Genomic DNA, 10125 nt, shown 5'->3' with positions numbered 1-10125 from the left:
AGATCACCCTGACAGATGCCTCTATTTGGTTTAAAAAAAATCGTATGGTTGGCCTTTCACAATTACAGAGTAAGAAACCGTCGTTACCAATTCATGAATCCAACCTATCTATGTAGAATCAAATCCCATCTTCTTCATGATAAACCACAAAAACTGCCACTCAACCCTGTCATATTCTTTACTCATGTCAAGTTTAATGGTCATCTCATACTCTAAACCTCTCTTTTTCTATTTGAGGTAGTGCATACACTCATGTGCTATCAGGATATTATCTGAAATGAGTCTCCCTTTAAAAGTGCACTCTGATTAGGGCTAATAAGTTTATTCATACACCATTGTAATCTATGAACCAGTATCTTAGAGATGATTTTGTAGAATACAGAGGATAAACTAATGGGTCGTACCTGGGACATGTCACAAGCATCAGGAATCTTAGGAACGAGGCAAATGTTAGTGTGGTTGAAACTCCTTAAAATGCACCCTCCTCGAAAGAAACTTCTAACTGCCTTGAATACATCCTCGCCCACAGTATCCCAGTAAAATTGGAAGAATTTTAGCTGTTATCCCATCTTCTCCTGGAACACTCTGCGGGTGTACACTAAAGGTAGATTTCTATACTTCCTCAAAAGAGATCGGATGTTGTAGCCTACGTTGTTACAGTGCTTCTTCAACTGTCTAGATGCTTTAGAAACTTGGAGCAAGCGTCCAATAGCGCACCTGACCCTAAATCCGAACTGCATCTCTTTTTTCAATTGGTGGAGACTCTAAATTGTTGCCCCGAGTTACCGATCTGTGAGTAAGAACTCGGCCTGTTTTGCTTTGATTATGGCCTGGCATATATGGAAAGAAAGGTGTAGGAGGGTGTTCGAACGCCAATCTATGAATTTTGAAGAACTTCTAGCAATTGCTACCAAACAAAATCAGGAACTTGTAAACTTATTCACTGAAGTCCCAACTTAATTCCAACTTTGCTTTCTTTTTAGTTTCATTCTTTTTACCGTGTCTCGCTAATGTTTAAGCGAAGGATGGGAGAATTCTACTTTCTTTTGTGTAGTCCTGAATTTTGGACAAAATATTTTCTTTCATTTGAAATAAAATAACCTACTGTCTTTGAGAAAAAAATATATTTTAAAATATTCCTTAAATATCTCAAAACACAAGTTTCACTGTATCAAACTTTTCACCCGCTCTTAAAATTTAGATCCACAGCGCCTCACACTCCTCCTCTGTTGCCACACTCTTCCCATGTGCCACGCTCTTTCCCCATCCTGCGCTCCTCACTCGCCCCATACTCTTCTCTCACCGTGCTCCTCCCTCAAGCCGTGCTCCTCTGTCACGCCGCGCTTTTTTCCCGTCCCGTGTTCCTCCCATCTTCGCTGCGCTTCGATCTTCGACTGGAATTTGGATGTATAACGCGCTCTTCGTCTTCCCTGTCTCCTCTAGTAAAAGATTCTATCTTTTTAATATATGTTTTTGTTTGTATTTGAGGGAGAATGCTTCATTCTTGTAAGAATGGCTTTGAAGATATCATAGTTAAATAAACATAGTAACTGCTATCTTCACATCCTTCTATTTATGATTTTTGATAATTTTAGATGTGTTTACAAAATATTTAGTTTGTTATTTGTTATTTTAGATGTGTTTACTTAATTTTACTAAAGAAATTTATTATATGTATTTTCGGATGTGTTTTAAAAATATTTTATTTATTATTTATTTTAGATGTGTCTTGAATATAATTAAAAATTATACCATAAATTAAATCATTTTTTAAAAGACACCACTAAAAAACTATAAATAACGCTTTTCAGCCTCTTGTGGTAAAAGATTATATCTTTTTAAATCTAAATTTTTGTTTGTATTTGAAGGAGAAAACTTTATTCTTGTAAGAATGATTTTGAAACTATCATAACTAAATAAATATAGTAACGGTTATCTTTACGCTTGATAGTATCCATCTTTTTATATTTTTGACAATTTTGGATATGTTTACAAAATATTTAGTTTGTTATTTATTATTTTAGATGTGTTTATTTAATTTTACCTAAAACTTATATTATATGTATTTTTGGATGTATTTTAAAAATATTTTATTTATTTATTATTTTAGATGTGTACTTAATTTTTCTTAAACTAATATGATTATTTTTTATTTTTCGTTTTATTTAGAAGATTATATCTTATTTAGAGTTGTATATATAGTCCCCCAATCCAAGCGTGCAGCCTACACACCCAACAATAACGGAATTAACACGTAATGTAGCGTAATTATTAAAGCCTATGATACAAGGACACTGATATATATACGGACACACTGACACGCAAATTTTAAAATTTTACATGATACGGGAATACGTATACATATAAAATATAAAGTATGTTTTAGATAAATCGTAATGATATTTTAATATTTTATTGATATTAAAATATAAATTATTTTTTTAATTATTTTTAATGTCTTATTTTAATTATATTAAGTATTTAAAATATTTTTTGTTTTAATAAATAATAATATATACTATATCTAAATTTATTTTAAGAAGAATAAGACCAGACACGCTGACACGTGATGGCATTTAGGTGTGTCCGAAAAAGAATTTTTTATTTTTTATTGAGACATGGTTTGGACACAGCATACACACAAACACGGTAACTCAGCAAAGTGTCCGTGCTTCATAGACTAAAGCACATTAATTATTTCGGTCAATAAATCACCAAAAAAAAATTTATTTCGGTCAATGCAAATCAAGCTAACATTTTTGTTCCTTTTTTTCAGTTTTCGAGCTTAACCAAGCACCAAAGAAAATTAAACAAACTTCTCATATTATTATACATCTTCAAAATTCAAACACTTCACACTTCTTACCTTTGACAGAATAATCTTTGCCCATAAGAATTTTATTTGATACCCTATTTATAGACATTTAACTTACAATTACTATTTATATTGAATGCATCTCAAATATACACAAACAATATATATATACCATAATTAATGACTAATAATTAATTAAGTGAGATCCCATTCCCAAATCGAGTACAAAGCTATAGAGGATCTGTGTGTTAGGTCCATAGTCCTAACAGTGAGAACAAGATATAACTGTCCGTTACTTGAATATTTTCATCAACAAAATGCGTCTTTTGTGATAGTCTCAAATCAATTATTTTTTTTTAAATTAGTACAAACACTAATCAATTAATTAAACATATCAAGTTCGTATTATGTCGCTTGTATTATGAGTCGCTAATCTATATCTAAAATCTTTAATCTTCTCAAAATTTATATTTATGTATAGTATTAAATTGTAATTAGTATTAGGCACATCTATTGTACCTGATAAATCAAATTATATATTAGATGTAATAATATTATATTTTGTAAAAAAATATTTTCAATTAAAAGTTAATAATTGGTATTTTAACTGATAAAAAAAATTGTATTACAATCCGGATAAAAAAACCCTTAAATAGATTAAACTTGACAAATTGCATTATTTCGATATACTCAGTTGTGGGGTAATAATTCATATGTGTAATAAATTGTGTTGTAAATTGCTCTCATAGTGTACACTTTATCCTATCTTTATTACTAACATCGTTAAAAAAGAATTATTTATTGGATAAAACGACAACATGGTCATGTTTTAAAACGAATAAAGAAGTAACAAACAAAATTTAACCAATGTACTGTATGTTGTCCAATTTAAAAACAACATACATGGATTTTTTTTTGCCATTCTTAGTGAATTCAATGAGCAGTGAGTAATCTAATCACATCTGTTAAAGATGACTCGGTAGAAAGTTGTTAGCAAATTGTCAAAAAATTATGGTAAATTTTACTCTACATTTTTTATAATAACATATAAATTATCTTCTATGACATGTTACTCTTTAATTGGTTGTTATGTAACTATGGTTAAATTATTTTGAAATTAAATTATAACCCAAAATGGGTAATCGTATAATTTACTAAAATACTAAAAACTAAATCTTTGATTTTTTTTTCCAAATCATATTGAATCCTAATTTCTTTATAGCTCATCTCCCATCTCGTCGCCGTCGCCGATCTCCAAAACATCACCGCTGTTATCGTCACAAGCAGCGCCGCCGCTGTGCACATATTCGCTGTTCATTATCTGGTATAAGAAAAGAGAGAAAAGGAAGGAAAGAAAGCGAGACAGATGTTCACTAATTTTTGTCACATATATAGAAGTTGGAATTGATTGTAACTGCTCCCAATATTGATCATTCATAAAAAAGGCAAAAGCTAGTGCACTCTAGATAAAGTAGAGAGTGCAGCACTCTTTAAAAATTAACCTACTCTCAAAAGTTATCAAGTAAATTAAATTTATTTAGGGCGAAAGCTAGTGCACTCCAGATAAAATAGAGAGTGCAGCACTCTTTAAAAGTTAACCTACTATCAAAAGTTATCAGGTAAATTAAATTTATTTATTATTGTTATTATTTTTTATTTTTTTTCATGGGCTGAATAAACAAATTGACACCAACAAAAAAACTAATTCTCTCTTTTAACACATGATGACCTTTACACCACAAAAGTACACAGAAAAACTTGATCGAATTCTTCCATTATTCTGTTATTGTTCGATGCGATGTCTTCAAGCATCTTCACTGTTTTGTTTGCTGATTCTGGCTAGCTACAGATTTTGACGTTCTTGAACCCACTCCCTTCCACTTCTGCCATGAATAACCTTCAAAGCCCGAAAAATCGCTGCCATAGAAGAGGAAGAAGCTTGTCTGTCGCCGCTGTTGGTTGGCTAACTCCAAACACAAAATCTATTATGTAGAAGAATATCTTGGTCTCCATGAAGGCGCCATAATTCTCAGATGACGAGGCAGTCAAAGTACAAAATACATGACAGTTACAACAAGTCCATTATCTTTTATTTCAAATTATCGTCAACGTGTACGTAATAAAATGAAAAATTTAAATACAATTATAGGGTTAACCACCAAAAACACCCCGGAATTATTCAAACGCTGACAAAAATACACTTGAATTTTACTATCGACAAAAATGCCTTCAAATAATTTAAAAACTCAACAACAATACCCAACAGTAAATATGTATTTTCAAAAAATACATTAGAGATTGAATTTTGATGCAATTTTTTGCAAGTATGATTATAAAAATAATATATTATTATACATAAAAATTGGTCATTTTTTGTTAAGTATATAATTTTTTTATAATTATTTTTGTTAACAACCAATAATACTTTTAAAAAATTACAAAATAATATATACTTAACAAAAAATTACCAAAATATAAGAATAATAATATCTCATTTTTCTAATTATACTTACAAAAAACTGAATCAAAATTCAATCTCTAATGTATTTTTTAAGAAATGCATATTTAATATTAGTTTTTTTACAAAATTATCTAACATTAAATATGTATTTCTCAAAAAATATATTAGAGATTGAATTTTGATACAATTTTTTGCAAACATGATTAAAGAAATGAGATATTAGTATCCTTAAATTTTGGTAATTTTTCGTTGAGTATATATTTTTTTGTAATTTTTTTGTTAACAACTAATAATACTTTTAAAAAATCACAAAAAAATATATACTTAGAAAAAAATTATCAAATTTTAAGAATAATAATATTTCATTTTTTTAATTGTTCTTGTAAAAAATCACATCAAAATTCAATCTATAAGGTATTTTTAAAAAAAATATATTTACTGTTGGGTATTGTTGTTATGTTTTTAAATTATTTAAAGGTATTTTTGTCGATAGTAAAATTTGGGTGCATTTCTGTCAACGTTTGAATAATTCGGAGGTGTTTTTGGTGGTTAACCCACAATTATATTTAAACAATTATTTGTATTATTTTTTTATTAATTTATTCAAAAAATAATTAAACTTTAAAGCTAATTGGTATAAAATATTATAGTTGTACAGATATGTTGTTTTTAATATTTATATACTATTTTTTTTTGTTTTGGACTTCAGCCCAATATCTGAAACTTATAAAAAAATCTAAAATTTATAAAAAAAATGGTTAACTTGACTAACAGGTTATCTTTTTAAATTCAGACCATTCAAATAAAATATAATAAATAAAGAGTTCAAATTTAACAAATTAACAAGGTGTGCAGCACTCCATACTTAGTAAGGAGCGTTTAAGAATGAGCCCATAAAAAAACATAAGTACAATTTCAATTGAATTTCTCAGTTATTTTCTCATTTTTCGCTGGTTGGGCTGCCCCTCGTCTTAAAGATGCAAACATATAAATTTAGGATTTTTTTTATAAAATATAAAAACATATAAATTTACTTTTTAATATTTATAAAAATTATCTAATCATTCATCTTAAAAAAATATTTAATTATAAAATGGTCCTACTTTAGTTATCTTATTGAGTTAAATTAACTTAAAGTAAAACTAAACATCCAATTAACATGTGCCATGTCATAGATGATAATTTACATGTTGATTTAGAAGGGGTAGGATAGAACTCACCAAAAATTATATTTCAAGATAAAGAAAAAAATAAATTTCAAAGAGTACCAATAAGGTGAGTCTGAGAATTGACATAGGTGAGAATCAACTCCTTCCAAAAAAATAAAAAACATTTGAAGGGAAATTGATATAATCGACTAATCTTAATTGAGTTTTCCTCTTAAAATAAATGTGAAGTTCATGTGTAGTAGGCTTATATTTTTTTTTAATCATTTTTAGCCAGAGAAAAGTTCAAAATATTATATAACTTCCCATCAATGATTTGATGTTAAAAAAATCTCCTATGAAGATTCTTAATAGAGCATTGGATCCGATATCCTGTTGCAAATAAAACAAGGATTAGGAATCCAAAATATAAATGTAAACTATTAGTTGTTACTTGTTGATCCATGACAACCATCTTAAGCATTGGTTTTCTATATCTGTCTTTAGTAAAGAGAATGAACCAGAATTTAATGGCCCTGACCTTGATGAGTCATGATTGGTGTTCTGCTGCAACATCAAGATCTTTGAGCAAATGATAAGAAGAAGCCATTGAATAACTGACAGAAAATGGATGTTCAACTATAAGGAGGATTTGGAACGATGCAAATAGTATTAAGAGTAGTTAAATTGTTTGAGTGAGGTGTGAGACCATCTAAACCAATTTATAGAAAAAGATGGGATGTAAAGTGGCCATAACGACGGTGTGAAAATACATAATATTGCCACCATAGCTTTCATGTATGAATTGGTAAAAAGTGCACCTATATCATTAGAGTATACCAAAAATATTAGGTGAAAAAATACACATATGTAAAAATGTGTGAACTATAGGTAGTCATATACTATGCATGAAACATGATTGACCAATTTTCTTGAAATATAAAACCATAACAAATGGTAAAAGAAAATCAATGAATATCATGATTACACGATAACGGCTATAAATGCCCAATTATATAATTTGGTTAGCTAGTAGTATCTGTGGAATATAGGTTTTTTATCTTGAATATAATGAAAAATTAGGAATAATATGAATGGGATCTACATCATTAGAAGAATGACCATGAAAAAATAATTTCAATTGAAAAGTAAAAACAAATAAAAATCGAAATTACAACACATACTCTTCAAAACTAAGATAATTGATCAGCTTGAAAATTATCCACACATAGTATTATTTATCAGACAAACTAAATTTTACATTTATAAATAATTACCTATATGAACATATAAAATAGGGACAAAAGAGTGTTTATACAGCATGGAAGCCAAGTAGTTTCGTATAAGAAAAAAATAATTTGAAGTATCTTGATAAAAAAAATTAATCCATACGTGTTATTCGTATAAGGAAAAATAAAATATGTTGTGATGATGATGTTTTTGAACATAGAATAATTATCCAAGAAAGAGCAAATTAGATTGAAGAGGACGGCATAAATTCTCAAGCTGTTGACACGTGAATCAATGAAACAAATATTCCTATATTGTAATTATATTCCTATAAATAACCTAGAACATTATGGGAGAATAGTATACATGAACGGACCAATTAGAATCATGATTTGTATTGTATGATTGATGACTTACGAGGAACACACATCACTATCATTGAGAACTTAGACAACGTGAAATTTCACTATAGCATGCTCTCTTTTATAAGTATAATAGAAGATATATGTACTCATGAATCCCACTTGCCACTGCTATACACATACACATTATATGGATATCCATGGTGTGGCAAAGACAGAGAGGAGCCATCAACCTTGCGCAGCTTGTAGGATGCTAAGCCGAAAATGTGACAAGAAATGCCTCCTTGTTTCCTATTTCCCAGCTGACAAAGTTCCCAATTTTTTTTGGAGAGCATAAAATTTTTGGTGCTAGCAATGTTATTAGATGATTCAAGTAGGTGCCATATACTAAATAAACATAAAAAAAATGTTTGCACCGGCTATGAAGTACTGGATTTGCTGCTAACATACAAGCGCTCTGATTGTCGTATTAGATCATTAGTGCTACCAATTGTGGAACTCCAAGCTCAGTAAGAAGCTACTGCAAAGAGACCAGCTCTGACTGCACAAACGCCAGGGCACGATATTCTGCTTCAGTCCTACTATGGCTCACTTTCGACTGCTTGTGACACTTTCATGAGATGAGGTTTGTCCCTAAGTATACATAATAGCCTGTTATAGAACGTCAATCATCGAGATCACTGGCCCAGTCTGCATCTGCAAACCCCAACAGTCTATAGTCATTACATCTGGAAAATAAAATTACATTACTTAACATTCCTTTCAGGTACTGCAAGATTCTTTTCAGTGCCTTCCAATGATTGTATGTTGGGTTATGCATGAATTGTGACATCCTATTCACAGGGAACGCAAGGTCAAGTCGTGTCATTGACAAATATTGAAGAGCTCCTTCTATAGAGCGATACTATTGTGGATCATGACACGGGTCGGAGTCATTTGCATAGAGCTTCAAGTTTTCCACCATTGGTGTAGGCATCTCGCTTGCATTTTTCATATTTGCTTTTCGAAGAATCTCCAAAGCATATTTCTTTTGTGACAAATGAACTTTGTCACCCTGCAAATGTGTGAATTCTATTCCAAGAAAGAAATTAAGTTTGCCAAGGTCTTTACGAGGAAATATTTTGTTTAATTGTTGTATTAAGGACTCAATTTTACTTGAATTATTTCCTGTTACCACTATGTTATCGATATATATAAGCATGTAAATTACTAATTTTGCAATTTTTCTTACAAACTAGGATACATCAGAGCGAGTACTTACAAACTCAAACCTTGTCGATGTGTCTCTTAATGTGAGATACCAGGTCCTAGGTGTCTGTTTTAAACAATTTAATGCTCTATTCAACTTGCAAACAAGGTTAGGATTCGAATCCTCATAACCTTGTAGTTGTGTCATAAAAACCTGCTCCATTAAAACTCCATTTAAGAACACGTCATTAAAATCAAATTGACGCAAGACCCGTCCTTGAGTGATAGCTAAAGTCAAAACGATCGTTGCTAAAGAGGGTCTTATTACATGTGAGTAAATTTTCTCATAGTCTATGCCTTCGGTTTGATGAAAACCTTTAGCAACTAGAAGAACTTTGTATCTTACTACCTCTCCTTTTGTATTTCTTTTGATAGCGAATACCCACTTGCTTCCAATTATGGTTGCATTGGGTGGTGGATTAACTAAAATCCATGTATTGCATTGGTTTAATGCCCTGAACTCAGCATTCATAACATCCTTCTAATGAGGAGTTTGGATTGCTTGTATGACTATTTTTGGTATTTGTTGAAATAGATTAATCTCATGATGTGCATAATTTGCTTTTGGTTTGTAAATACTAGATTTAGATTGTGTTACCATGTTGTGTGTGCTTGTGGTGGGTTGTTGATGTTGAATTGAGTGGGAATCAAGTCTTTGATCAATAGCCCCCTGAGAAGTACTACATGAGGCACTGTCTGGTGATGTGTGCTCATGATTTATTTATTGAGTTGATCCACTTCCACCTAAAGTCTCTTCAATTGGTAGAGAATTAGTTGTTACATCATGTGGTGAACTTTGATTTTGTGAAGTAGACATAAATTGATGTGTGGGAATGGAAGACACACTGTAATAAGAATCTATAG

The sequence above is a fragment of the Arachis ipaensis genome, chromosome B06, assembly GCF_000816755.2.
Source record: "Arachis ipaensis cultivar K30076 chromosome B06, Araip1.1, whole genome shotgun sequence".
NCBI classification, from domain to species: domain Eukaryota; kingdom Viridiplantae; phylum Streptophyta; class Magnoliopsida; order Fabales; family Fabaceae; genus Arachis; species Arachis ipaensis.
The sequence above is the reverse complement of the archived record's forward strand: the minus strand, read 5'-3'. Positions refer to the sequence as shown.